The 13,670-nt window shown below is 38.6% G+C and overlaps 1 long non-coding RNA gene across 1 annotated transcript in view; it reads left to right on the top strand.

The window, feature by feature from the left end:
• LOC122460359 overlaps positions 1–13,670 on the top strand; it is a 132,979-nt gene that overhangs the window by 90,166 nt on the left and 29,143 nt on the right. Inside the window, exon 2 of the long non-coding RNA XR_006281620.1 lies at positions 385–488. This is a non-coding gene — a long non-coding RNA (uncharacterized LOC122460359). The remainder of the gene's footprint in view (positions 1–384; positions 489–13,670) is intronic.

Genomic DNA, 13,670 nt, shown 5'->3' with positions numbered 1-13,670 from the left:
CTCCACATACATATACAGGCACTTTCCATTTATCACTCTAAGCACATCTAGGAAAACTAATGCAGATGTGGCATAGTCAACAACTGTCTATCCCAGTCTGCTCTAATCTGGGTTTTATTTCAAAGCTAGACATTTGCAATCAATATGAACTGGAAACATTTTATTCCAGGAAACTGAGGAAAAAGCATATCAGGATGGTAAATTTTTGAGTGAGTTGCTCATAGGATACAAAGTAAAATATCACCTATGCTGATAATCTTCACTTCACTGCAAGAGCAATTAACTGAAAACAGAACAGCCTGCATCTATTCCTGTGGGGTGCATATAGCTTGGCAGGCACATGCACATGAGTAGCACCCACTGCCATATTTCTTCTGATTACAGAGAGGAGCCTAGAAAGTGGAGACTGTAAGATAAAGGAAGCCTGAGCTGCAGACAAATAGGAGGGGAGTGGTACTTCAAATACTTCTACAACCTACTGAAAAAAGGTGGGAATTCCACTTTTGTTTTACACAGCCCTGCTAACAGACATAAAACAAAAAAGTTGTTTCTGATATGGGATCAAACTCCCCATCTGTCTGTCAAGTGCCTCTGCACTATGCTGGTTTCACGGTACTGTTCTTATTCCTGCCTCTCCAGCTTATCAAATACATGGTTGGGAGCAGTTCCATGACAAAAACATTGATTCCTTTACAAAATAAATACAATGATGTGACTAGCATTCAATGCTGGTGCTCTGGAAGCCCCAAAATATATTCACTCTGAAATATTTAATAATTTACTTCAGAAATGGTAAGCACCATATGTTTGCTGCTTTCAAAGGATGGGCCACAAACCAGACAGTACTGTGCTATACTTTATTTACTGCTGATGATTTCCCCCTGAGTTGATCTTTTATCCCAGGTTTGGTCAAAAGATCAGTATAAAATTTATCACTTCAAAACATAGACCTAAAGGCACTGGATAAAATATTATTCTGCCCACAGACTATGAAGAAACTTGCAATAAAGATGAAAAATAGTTGTAATTTAAACTCAAATGCTGAATATAGTGCAAGACTTCAGTGGACAATTATGTCCAAGTACGTTTGGGCATGTATACGTATATTAGAGCCCTGCAAATCCGGGGATATCCATGGACCATTGTTGTGGATTGGATGCAGATGCAAGTTTTGTATCTGTGCAGGGCTCTATGTATTAGTACACTCTTCACTGTTTCCTATGTGTTAAGCATTGATTACTGCACAAGGCCCAACCAAGAAAAACCTGCACTATCCTAAGGAGTTTACAGGTGAAGGCCCAGTCCACATACAAAAGTTTTACCAGTTTACTAAATTGATTTCTTTAATTTAGTTGAACCAGTGTGGACTCCTGTGTAGACTCTTAAATCAGTTTACATCAATGTAGTCAATTCAGCGAGGAATCTATTTGCGATACATTCATATAAGTATGTGTAAACTAATCTGAGTGTGTCTACATGGGGGGTGCTGCTTGTGTGGTGTTAGGGTTTATTTGAATCTGCCTTCAAGAAAGGAGACCTAGAGGAAGCTGTATTAACTTAAGGTTTGTTTACTAGTCAGTTTTTAATCTTTTCCTTTCTCTGCCTTCTTGGGAGCAGAAGGCATTTGACTGGCAAGAGTTAGTGTTTGGGGATTTTGGAAGAAGTGAATCTTTAAGATGGGTTTGAATGAGGAGAGGGTGGGGACCTGGGACTCGGATGTTATCTGGATGGAGGATAGCATGGAAGAAAGCACCGAAGCAGGAGTTTTTGGAGAATGATTCAAAGTAGATTGGTTGCAGGTTAGCATTACAGTCTGGCAGAATGGAATGAATGGGGGGGGGAAGCAATTATATGAAACTTGACCAGAGATATTGGTAGGTACCCTTGTACCAAGTATCAAAAAGTGGAAGGACTTAGTGACTGCCTGGATATGCGAGGAGGAGGGTGAGGATTTAAAGAGGTCCTCAGAAATGCAAGACTGCATGCAGGATGATGGTATTGTCCATCATGATAGAGACATGAGATAGTGAAAGGGAGGAGGAGGAGGAAAAGATTTATTTTGTTTGTCAGACAGCTACCCTGCAAAATGTCAGGGAGACAGTCAGTTGTGCTGGACTGAAAGACTAGTCACATCTGGAGAAGTAGATTTGTGGATCATTAACAGAGATGCCAGTTGAATCCATGCAGATGCAGAGGTGGATCAGCAATAAGGTGCAGCAGGAGAAGATGGAATCAATGACTGAATCACAGAAAAATAGAAGGGCATGAGGAATCTGTTTAACTGGTAGCTGATGGGGAGAAAATTTCTTTTTGCAGCTTGTCCTGAAAAGTTGGACAAATCTCCCAATGATTGGGCAACAAAGGACCAAAAACTATGAAGTTAAACTATTTTCTAATGATTTGCCACTTATATTTTATATTATCTCAACTCTAGAATATTGGACAATGGACAGCATGAAAGGCGCATCATTTCAGGTGACTCATGACGGACACCACATTTGTTGAGTAAAGATTGGGATGTATACAACTTTCACACCATAGCCAGGCCATACATTTCTTTGCAATGTTGACAAGAAACTTACTTGCCACAGACACATTAATTTGGTAAGACCAAGCCATTTGTCAGGTTTCAAGATAAAGTTGTAGTGAAGGTCAACTCTCCCTGTGAAGCATACAAATACGCTATTAGATATTAAATAAAGGGAAAATAGGTCTGACAAGATACCATGCACTCATAACGCTTCTCTTGGCTTTACCATAGATCAGCACCAAATAGTTAGGTTTTCACATACCCATCGTTGTAATACATAGACATTATGCAGTTCTAGGAGAACATCTGCTCTTTTTAGTCAAGGAGCCAAACATTCCTCTCTTCAGTGGTATAACCTGAGTCAATGCTATATCGGGAAAAACACTTCAAGGAGCAGCATGGAGACACTGTTGGTGCTTTTAGATATGGAATACAATGCCATGGCTTTATTATCTAAGAACCTTCAGCTAAGACAAGTGACCACTTAATGTGTGAAAAGTGGAGACAGAAGACGACGTGTCATATTTTCTAGATGAAAAGTGACTGGCATGTTGAAAAGAAGAATCAGAAGTTCAGTCATAAAGCCAAGATGTATAATTGACTCCAATAAATTAACAGAAAGTGCTAATGCTAGAAATGATCAAATGGCTTGATGCTACTGAATAAGTGGAAGAATCACGAAGACTGAAGCCAGGTTTCTTCACTTTCTTGACCCATGTTTCTCCATCAGGTATGAGAGGTCTATTTCAGATAAAATATAGTCCATATCAGTTTACCTCTGGTGGGGTCAAGGCCAGATCTCCTTTATGGAACGGTTCTGACCATGTATTTCTGGAAATATTCAATATGATTATTGTGGCTCATGAAATAAATAAATCCACACAGTACAGTATATTGACCTTGTTACCCGTTGTTTCTTCCCCCCCCAAAAAAGTGTGTATTATAATTTATTTATTTGTAATGATTGTCCACTGAAGTAATAAAATCATACTGAGCATGAAATGGAAAACTGCACTGTTTATAACTTTATTTTCATAAATGATTCATAACAAAGATGTAGGACAACTGCAGCATTTTACTGTTTCTTCCCATGATATTGTTTTGTCATTGATAGTAAAGCGTCTCCATAATGTTCAGATTTTTAGACTCAATGATTTGCAACACAATGGTTTTATTTGAGATGACTGCTAAGAGTTCAAAAAGGCATCTCTAGATTTATGCCACAGTGGAATTATACTTTTAGAATATATGGATTGTGCCATAACAGATTAACATAATGAGGATTAACAATATTGCAGTCATTTAAAAACCTGAGATTTCTGAAGAAGGGACTATGAGGAGGTCTGCACTCCATTTTGGAATAAGCTTTCCAGAGGAAAGTTCCAGCAGAATGTTCAATAGCTTACTGGCTTTTTGTGGAAAATCACCTGCCAGGGGTATAAACATCTGCCCTATTCTAGATCTCCCCATTTTCCATTGGATTTTTTCCCCTTACTCTGTTCCCAAGCTGCCAGCATAGATAATCTTTGCTAATGCTTGACCTGAGTCCAAAGAGAGATTCCAAAGATAAGTTTGGATAAGCATCTGAACTTTTGGATGATTCACCAAACTGAATTAAACCTGAACCTTTTGATCTTCACTCATAACCTCTTTATGTTCCTGTCTATGAATTAGGTGCGTTGCTTCATGTCACAGTTCCAGGGTGTGCATTTGGGGGGAAAGATGCTTCTTTCCCCCACCCCTTTTGAAAAAGAGAGGCTAGGACATGTGTATATACGGGTTACAGAAAGAAGAGTCAATGATGGTGGTTAACACAAATACTTCATCCAAAAAGACAAGGTTTTTTTGAGAAAATTTTAACCAATTCTATTTGCAGGTTTGAGCTTTTAAGCCCTGATCCACCAAATTACTTAAACATGTAATTAAATTCTAGCATGTTAAAAATCTCACTGAAGTCCATAAGATTAAAATTCTAGTGTCTAATTTTTTATGATTAAGAAAAATACTCAGTGTGTCTTCTGGTTTGTTGGCCATGTTTTTTTGCCTTGTGTAGAGGCAATGAAAATTCAAACCAATATTTTGGCATGATATCTGGAAATATGTAAAGTCTGACCTTTTAAATCAAACACTGCCTGAACTTTATTTCCTCTCTATCATTACAGGAAACAAATGACTCTATAATGTCTGTGTGCTGGTACTTCTGCTCCTATAAACTGCACTTCCCTTTTCTTGTATGAGATTAATAATAGCTACTTTTACTCACTCTTCCTCAGTTGGTAAGGAAACAAACCTCCTCAGGATACATTTTTCACAAGTGATTTTACTAGGGCTGTTGATTAATCGCAGCTAACTCACTCGATTAACTAAAAAAATTATTCGTGATTGATCGCAGTTTTAATTGTGCTGTTAAATAGAATACCAATTGAAAATAAATATTTTGGATGCTTTTCTACATTTTCATATATATTCTGTGTTGTAATTGAAATGAGAGTATATTTTTGCTTACAAATATTTGTACTGTATTTTTCAATTCACCTCATACAAGTACTGTAGTGCAATCTGTCGTGCAAGTGCAACTTATAAATGTAGATAAATGTTTTGTTACATGACTGCACTAAAAACAAAACAATGTAAAAGAGCCTACAAGTCCACTCAGTCCTACTTCTTCAAGTTTGTTTACATTTAAGGGAGATAATGCTGCCCACTTATTTATAATGTCACAAGAAAGTGAGAACAGGCATTTGCATAGCACTTTTGTAGCCAGCATTGCAAGATATTTATGTGCCAGATATGTTAAACATTCATATGCTCCTTCGTGCTGCAGCCACCATTCCAGAGGACATGCTTCCATGCTGATGATGCTCATTTGTGTTTGTTTAAATTTGACTGAACTTGGGAGAGAATTATATGTCCCCTCCTGTTTTACCTACATTCTGCCATATATTTCATGTTATAGAAGTCTGATGATGACTCAGCACATGTTCATTTTAAGAACACTTTCACTGCAGATTTGACAAAATGCAAAGAAGGTACCAATGTAAGATTTCTAAAGAGAGAATGCTGTAACTAAGGTTTAAGAATCTGAAGTCCTTCCAAAATCTGAGAGGGATGAGGTGTGGAGCATTGTAACAGGGTCATGACTTACCACTGCTGGCACCTCCTGCTGGTTGCTCTGGGAATTAGCTCATCAGCTGCAGAGCACCCTCGACACATGATGTCTTGCCCCTTGTCTGTTCTGCTGCCCTGGGACCCACATTGCTCCCCGCTCAGCAGCATCCTCTTCAGGACACTGCCCACTACTCTATTCTCACCCCTTTTGGGGGGGGGAAGGAAGGGGTAACAACAGTCCTTCAGCATGCACCTGCCTCAGTGGCCAACCACAACCCCAGAGTCTAGCTCTCACCTAAGGGAAAATTGCAGTCTGTCTCAGCCACACTCCTCTGTGGCCAGATGCAGTGTAAGGGGGGTGGGGGGACCCAGGCCCACCTACTACTCTGGGTTCCAACCGAGGAACCCTCTAGTGGCAGCCTCTCTCTGCTCTCCTTTGCTCCCCTCTTGTCCACCTATCCTGCCTGGGCCACTTTGCCTTTGGCCTCATGCATCTTCTTGGCCCTCTTTAGCAGGGGCCACAGCCTGGCAGTAACTGGGCCAGAGCTCACCTCTGCCCAGCATGCTCTAACCTCTATTTCAGGAGCCAGTCCTCCTTCCTTTTTAGTCAGGGAGACACTACCCTCACCTCTGCTAGTCAGCCTTTATATAGGACCCAGCCCAGCCCTGATTGGCTGCCTCTCCCTTTGCCCTGATTGGCTCTCCACAGGCCCTTGCTGATTGGCTGCTGATCTGTGCAGCCTCTCTGGCCTGTTCTACCCATTTTCTAAGGGAGTGGGGCAGCCGCCCCACTACAAGCATGCTTTCAGAAGTCTTAAAAGAGCAACACTCTCTGATGCGGAAACTACAGAACCCGAAAAAAGAAAATCAAGCTTCTGCTGGTGGCATCTGACTCAGATAATGAAAATGAACATGCATCAGTCCACACTGCTTTGGATTGTTATCAAGCAGAACCTGTCATCACAATGGATGCATGTCTTCTAGAATGGTGGTTGAATCATGAAGGGACATGTGAATCTTTACTGCATCTCGCATATAAATATCTCGTGAGGCCGGCTACAACAGTGCCACAAGAATGCCTATTCTCACTTTCAGATGACATTTAAACAAGAAGCGGGCAGCATTATCTCCTGTAAATTTAAACAAACTTGTTTGTCTGAGCAATTGACTGAACAAGAAGTAGGACTGAGTGGACTTGCAGGCTCTAAAATTTTACATTGATATGTTTTTTGAATGCAGGTTTTTTTGTACAAATCCTACGTTTTGTGAGTTCAACTTTAATGATAAAGAGATTGCATTACAGTACTTGTATTAGGTGAATTGAAAAATACTATTTCTTTTTTTACAGTGCAAATTTTTGTCATAAAAAATAAACAAAGTGAGCACTGTACACTTTGTATTGTGTTGTAATTGAAATCAATATATTTGAAAATGTAGAAAACATTCAAAAATATTTAAATATTATTGTTTAACAGTGCAATTAATTGCAATTAATTTTAATTAGTTTTTACATTTCCATTATGGAAAAATTATGAACATCACTTTTGTAGTTTAATACAATACTTGAACCACAGTGTTCACAGAAATTCCAATTTCCTGGAAGCATGATGGATTCCTCATGAATTCCTTTTTTTGATTTGCAAAACTGGAAAGGCTTAATTTTCTGGTACTCTTTTCTGTAATGTACTTTCTAGCATTATAATGCAGTAGGTCACAGTTATTTTGGGGGTTTGCATTGCATAGTTACTTACAGATCACCCAAGTTCTCTATATAAAACTTCAAATAAAACAATTAAGCAGTTGTTCGTGGATGGAATGATAGTGCTCTGGATAATCTGGGGAATTAGGGCATATCCTGAAGCAGGAGTCTGCAATCCTCCTCTTTTATTATGGCAAGTATTGACAAGGCACTGTAAGGGATTTATAGAGGTGCTGTAGTACTACTATCAAGAATGAGCTTCAATGCTTTACATTTGGAAGAAGAAAGATGGAGACACAGGAACAAAAGTACATTTTTCAGACCATATTAACACTTGAGATATGCTAGACAGTAACTGCCCTATTTATACCAGCTATTTCTTTTTCCTTCTCTGCACTGCCAAAACTATTAGCAATTTTCTAATATGCCTAGGCTAGTTATAACAGTTTTACAAGGGCTGTGTGGGATAAATGCATTATAGACAAGACCACTCATCACACTCCTCCAATTCCCATTTTCACAATCTCATGTGGTATTCACCTACTGCTTATAAAGAATGTGTTTCTTTGCAGTGTGAGAGAGATTCAGGGTCAGTGTCAGCCTTGCAAATTTTGCTTTTCTTACCCCATTTTTTGTAACTAGTGCTTTATAAAGAAAGAAAAAAGAACCCACAAGGTCAAGTTTAGCAAGTCATTTTTAGCATGGAACAGAAGAAATATAGTGCTTGAGGGAGGGAGGAATGAAAAAGAGTACAGAGGATTAAAATAGAGACAGTGTTTGGGCAGTTGGGAGGGGTGGAGAGAGAATAACTTGCAGAAGTTCTTAAACCAGAAGCTAGTTTGACTTATTGGTATGCTCTAATAGACTAACACTGCATCACTGTGCTACATGGAAGTGCATGGGGATCTGGGCAGTTTAACATTGAAATGTCCAAATGTACTGTGTCACAATTACAGAAACTCAGCATGTGGTATAAGTACATTTCCACAGGTATATTTTTCAGTAGCTTCAAAATGCCTACCCTGGTGGTACTCTGTTAGCTATACAATGTGCAGACATTGTGCTGTCAGTGTGTGCAGACTCAGTGTTTAGAAACCAAAGCTGGTTGAATTTTTTTCAACTTTCAACTTTCTGAAATGTCAGTGAAAATATTTCTATTACATTTTCACTATTTTTAACCAATTCTTTATAGGCACTATAGATGAAATCCTGTAGCAAAACTCCCTTTGATTTCAGTGGGACTACAGTTTCTTCTTATTTAAGCGATACACCATGGAGAGAGGGAAGCCTCTCCACTGTTAAAGATGTAATCAGCTTCCATTATATGGATACATTTTTGTTTCCCATAACCATGGACTGGGAAATTTGGTTTGGACAAAAAATTGCTTTGAAGACAGAAGAGAATGTTTTTGCAAAGTAAAACAATAGGCAAACTGGTCTAAGTGAGAAGAGAATTAGATCTACCATGATTAGCCTTAATAGCAGATATTAAAAAGTAACAAACTTCTGGATACTGTAATTGTTAGTAAATAAAATAACAATTTTGTCCCATTGTCACCTGATATGTCAAGCTCCATGCCTGAAAGGTGAACATATTACAGTATAACTTTTATTGTAATATAGGATACTTGTACTTTGACTACCTCTTTCTTTACAGATATGAGGCCTATTGTTATATTTTAAATGTCTGTATATCAAAGAGATTTATTTTGTTGCCATCTAGCTTTGATCTGTGTCAAAACTATGAAAGCCCAAGAGAGCATTTTAAAAAAAAACAACCCCAACCCCAGTGAATCAGTGCAGTAAACTGTTTTTTTTCTGAAAGGGCAGTTTAAATATCATATACTATTAGTGAGGGTTCATGCAGAAAAATTGTTCCATGTTTCAGAGAAGAACTGTTTTGTTTCTATCATACAACTATGTAGGTATGAATATTCAGCCCTCTGTTGTACTGTGGTGAGAATTAATTGCAATTCAGTTCTAATCAGTGGTGTAACTAATACATTTATAGAGTCACTTGTTGACTACTGATGCTAGAAAAATTGTTAAAATCAATGTGGCATGTTACTAATGTGCAGCATGTGGAATAATTATTAACATGAGCTATGGCCCAGGTCCTCAAAAGTACTGGGCATTGCTTCACTCAGCGTTGCAATGCCTGATCCCTAGGCCACCTGCTGCTTTGTGGGTTCATCAGTCAGCCTCCACATACAAGACATGGGGAAAGTTAGGTGCATAAGAAAAAAGAATCAAGGATTCTGAGTGGGAAGCCACTTAACCTAGCCAGAGTGAAATAACAGAGGAAATGGAAGAGGCAAGAGTCTTAGGTGCCTAAGTAACTAACTTGATGTATCTGGGCTGACGGGACAGAGATAGGCAGCTCCGTTCAGTCAGGATCTTCAGTTGTGAACCCTCTCCTGGAACTGGGCACCTAAGCTAGGTCAGTCTCTTGCTCATGCTCAATACCTCTCTTATGCTCGCCCTACAGTTCCCTGTGTGTCTTTTTGAGGATGATGTGCAGCCACCTCACCTATTGTTGTCCTGCATCAAACCTTCCTATTCTGGGATCTGACACATGTCAGGCTTTAGGTGTTCTCTGGGCACACCTAGAAAATCAGGCCCTATTTGTGAAATAGACTTTCCCTCCCTCGTCTGAGCATCCCATTTTAGGACCTCCAAGGTTTCAGCTAGAGTAAGGGCTTTGAGCTCCTTGTTAGCTGTGAGACAGCATTTGAGTTTAGGTAGCCACTTAAATGTGAATGCTGACTGGCAGAAACATAGGCACTTATGGGGATTTACATGCCTATGTGCTAGGACAGCAGCTGAATGGCAGTTTTTGAAAATGTCAGTGGTGCCTAAATGGTGGAGTTTGCCACCTAAAGAGGCAGATAGGCACCTAAGTACCTTGAGGATCTGGAACTTTGCCTCAGAAATCTACATTTCCAAATGTTTTGTGTCTTGAGCGAGAAATAAGTTTTACACTTTTCTATCTGTCCATTATGCCAGTCTTTGAATTATGAGATTTGCTACCATAAATAACATAAGCAGAAGCACCAATCAAAGGAGGCTGATGGGTTTTGTGCTGAGGCCTTTATATCCCACACTAAACTACACAAAGGATATTCTTGTGGCCCTGGAAAAAAGAGACAAATGCTGAAGGTAAAACGTTTAAAAATAAAGTCAGTTAGTGATAGCATCTACTCTCAAGTGTGAGATAATGTACAAAAATTTTTGTATATTTATTTGTATGAAAACTTTAACTATTACCATGCCTAGATCAGTCAGAAAAGATGTAAGGCTACCAAGAAATTAAACATAGATGAAGTGGAGATGCACTGAGAAAATGGGAAGAGTAAACTTAAAGTTGGAGACTTCCCCGGTGCTTGTAATTGATACATTCAATGACACATGACTGGGGATTGCATTGTCAGAGGGTTTTTTTGCTTGTTTTTTGACAATAAGGAGAAGGTCCTTCAAGGGGACATTTTTGTTTTTGTATTTATATAAAAGTCTTGATATTATCACTGCTAGATCAGGCAGAAGAGATGGAATTAGGCTTCCAAAAATTAAACATAAATATAGGGGGTTTTCTAGCATCTCCATAGGTTTCTACACAGATGAAACCGATTCATCAGAGCTATTAGAGTATAAAGGCCTAATAACAGCTGGTGTCTCTGAGAATATCTTGCTTGGAAGTTTGACATCCTATAGAAAAGAGGGCCAAACAAAGCCAGCAGCCAGAGTTTGAAGTGGCCCTGCAAATGTTAAAGTTTAAACTTTAAGTTAAACTTTCTAAGTTTATCACCCATTTGACTGATGTTGAGTATTTTGATCAGCCAGGAGTTTCCATCTCTGACTCAGTTAGGCAGAGTGAGACTGTGGAACCTAGGACAGATGGGGCAAATCTAGAATCCTAAGCAAGAAAACTTTTGTTGCAATTGTACTAGTGCTTCTGTCATTTATGGGAATAAGCTGAATTTCCAGCATTGATACCAGAGTATCAGTGTTGCATCCGATGAAATGAGCTGTAGTTCACGAAAGCTTATGCTCAAATTTGTTAGTCTCTAAGGTGCCACAAGTACTCCTTTTCTTTTCATGATGTGCAATGTTAATAAATGCAATATCAATATAAAAATGAATTATGCCTGTCCATGTTTTGAATCACCTTGTTTATATATTGCTTGGGCCAGATATCCTTTTAAATTCAGAAGCAATTATACTTTAATAAAGTCAGCCGCTCCCAGTAAGATTCTATTGAGCTGTTGGTTAATGAGTCAGAAATCTGGTTTCTGTGAAGAATGAAGAACTGTATGGTATAGTGGTTACACTGTGACCTTTCTGCACCAGACAATGTGGTTCAGTTGTATATCCTCCATTTGGTCAAATTTGATAATTGTAGCATATGGCAACAAGACTTCTGGAAACTGTGATCCTAATCAGGTTCTATTTGTGGTGTCTCAATAAGGAATGACTGATCAATGTATAAAGTGAAGAATTTAGGCAAATTTTCCCCTTGACTACAAGAGCCCCTTTCCTAGATGATAGCTTTGTTACAAGTTCGCAGCAGACTGACCTGTCATCATCATTAGCCTACAAGAAGAAAATGTGAGATGGCAAAACACACAACACAGAAAATAGAAAGGAGACTTGAAAGATATAAAACTTGTATTTATATCTTTAGGGGCTCACTCAGCTCTACCAACCTGATGATGACTAATGTGGCTGGACAAGTAAGGTCATTACCAGATAGTGGAGCCTCTTTATAGTTTTCTACTGCTATTAGGATGAAATATTTCCTTGAAAAGAGTAAAATGTTTCCAATTTTGCAGGCATAGCACTTCTGTGGCACGTCTTTCTTTTTTTCTTGCTAGGAGAAAAACAACTTTTATGTGAAAGCAGAAAAAATCTGAAGCAAGAAAGTGTTTCTAAAGGGAATATACTTTGTTTCTTAGGTGTCAGTAAGTTCTGTAGCCATAAGCCATAAAGAATGCTCCAAACAAGACCACTATAGACATCCCAAAAATACATGGGAAAGCCACCTTTAATTCCTTGACAACACCTAGAACTTCTTCAGATTCTTAGCAGTTTCTCTTATCTATCAGTGGCGTAAATACAGCCATTTCAACTTTTCCTTTTCTGTATCTACTCCAAGCAAGTTCATCGAAGTATGCAAGTGATGACCATTTCAAAAATGTCCTTTGCAGTTCACCACTGGTTAAATCAATTCATGATAAATCTGGGATAATTGATGCTACACTTTGGAATCCTGGTAAGTGCTCTGTAACCATGGAATCTAGAAGCTTTGGGGGCAATACCTTGGCTCTTTAGGGGGCACATCTTATATTGATGCATCATCATATGCATTTTCAAAACAACTTGCGTGGATTAAATTTATGTGAAAAAAATCTTAAAACTGCTCTCTTTTGTTGAAGTTCTTCACTGGCAACAGTAATCCAATTCAACTCCTTTAGCAAAGTGCATTAGTTTCTTTTGAAGATAATTGTTCACAAAACAAAAACTTTCAGAACCAGTCTCATAACTTCAGCTAAGAACAAGAATTTGAATGATTCTGTAATTTTCAACAGCCCTCCTGCTTCAATGGACAAATTGCCATATGCATTCACACACACACCCATTTTGACAGAACACTCTGAATCTCTTCCAAATTTATTTCCAATGTTTTCAGGTGGCAAGGCCATCTTGTTTCTATGAATCTTTGGAGTGCTGGTCTTTGCAGATGTAACTGGCGAGTCAAGCAGTGTGTATAAAATATTTACTTGTTTAAATTCTCTTGTAAAAACATTTGCACACCTTCTTTGCACCCTGATGTAACTTTGGCATCATTAAAGCAAGAACATAACTTATCTTGAGGGTCAAGACCCTGTTCATAGAAGTCTTTCAAAATGTGGTGTGTAATATCTTCAGCAGTGAGGACATAGCAGTTGGGCTACCCTAGAAAGTCTGCCTTCATCATCAGGTAGCACAAAACAGTGGACAAACGTTTTGCATTCACAGCATCCCTTGTAGTGTCATATTTCAGGCAGGAGAACTTGACATCCCCATTTTTTTTCTGAATATTTTCAATAATATCTTTTTAGACCATTTTCTTCAGAAGATCAATTATTTCATTCTGAATGTCAGTAGAGAGATACTTCGGGTTTTTTCGAATGGTTTTCAGAGCATCCTTGAGTTTTGGATCTTGTCCTGCAGTAAACTTAAGTAGGTTGATGAAAATTCTTGATGAATTGTTCAGAGTAAGATTTAGTAGAGACTCTTTGAGATGGAGGTTTCAGATGCAGCCATGTTAGTCTGTATTCACAAAAAGAAAAGGAG

This window comes from Dermochelys coriacea, chromosome 5 (assembly GCF_009764565.3).
Source record: "Dermochelys coriacea isolate rDerCor1 chromosome 5, rDerCor1.pri.v4, whole genome shotgun sequence".
In the NCBI taxonomy this organism is placed as follows: Eukaryota; Metazoa; Chordata; order Testudines; family Dermochelyidae; genus Dermochelys; species Dermochelys coriacea.
The sequence above is the reverse complement of the archived record's forward strand: the minus strand, read 5'-3'. Positions and strand labels throughout refer to the sequence as shown.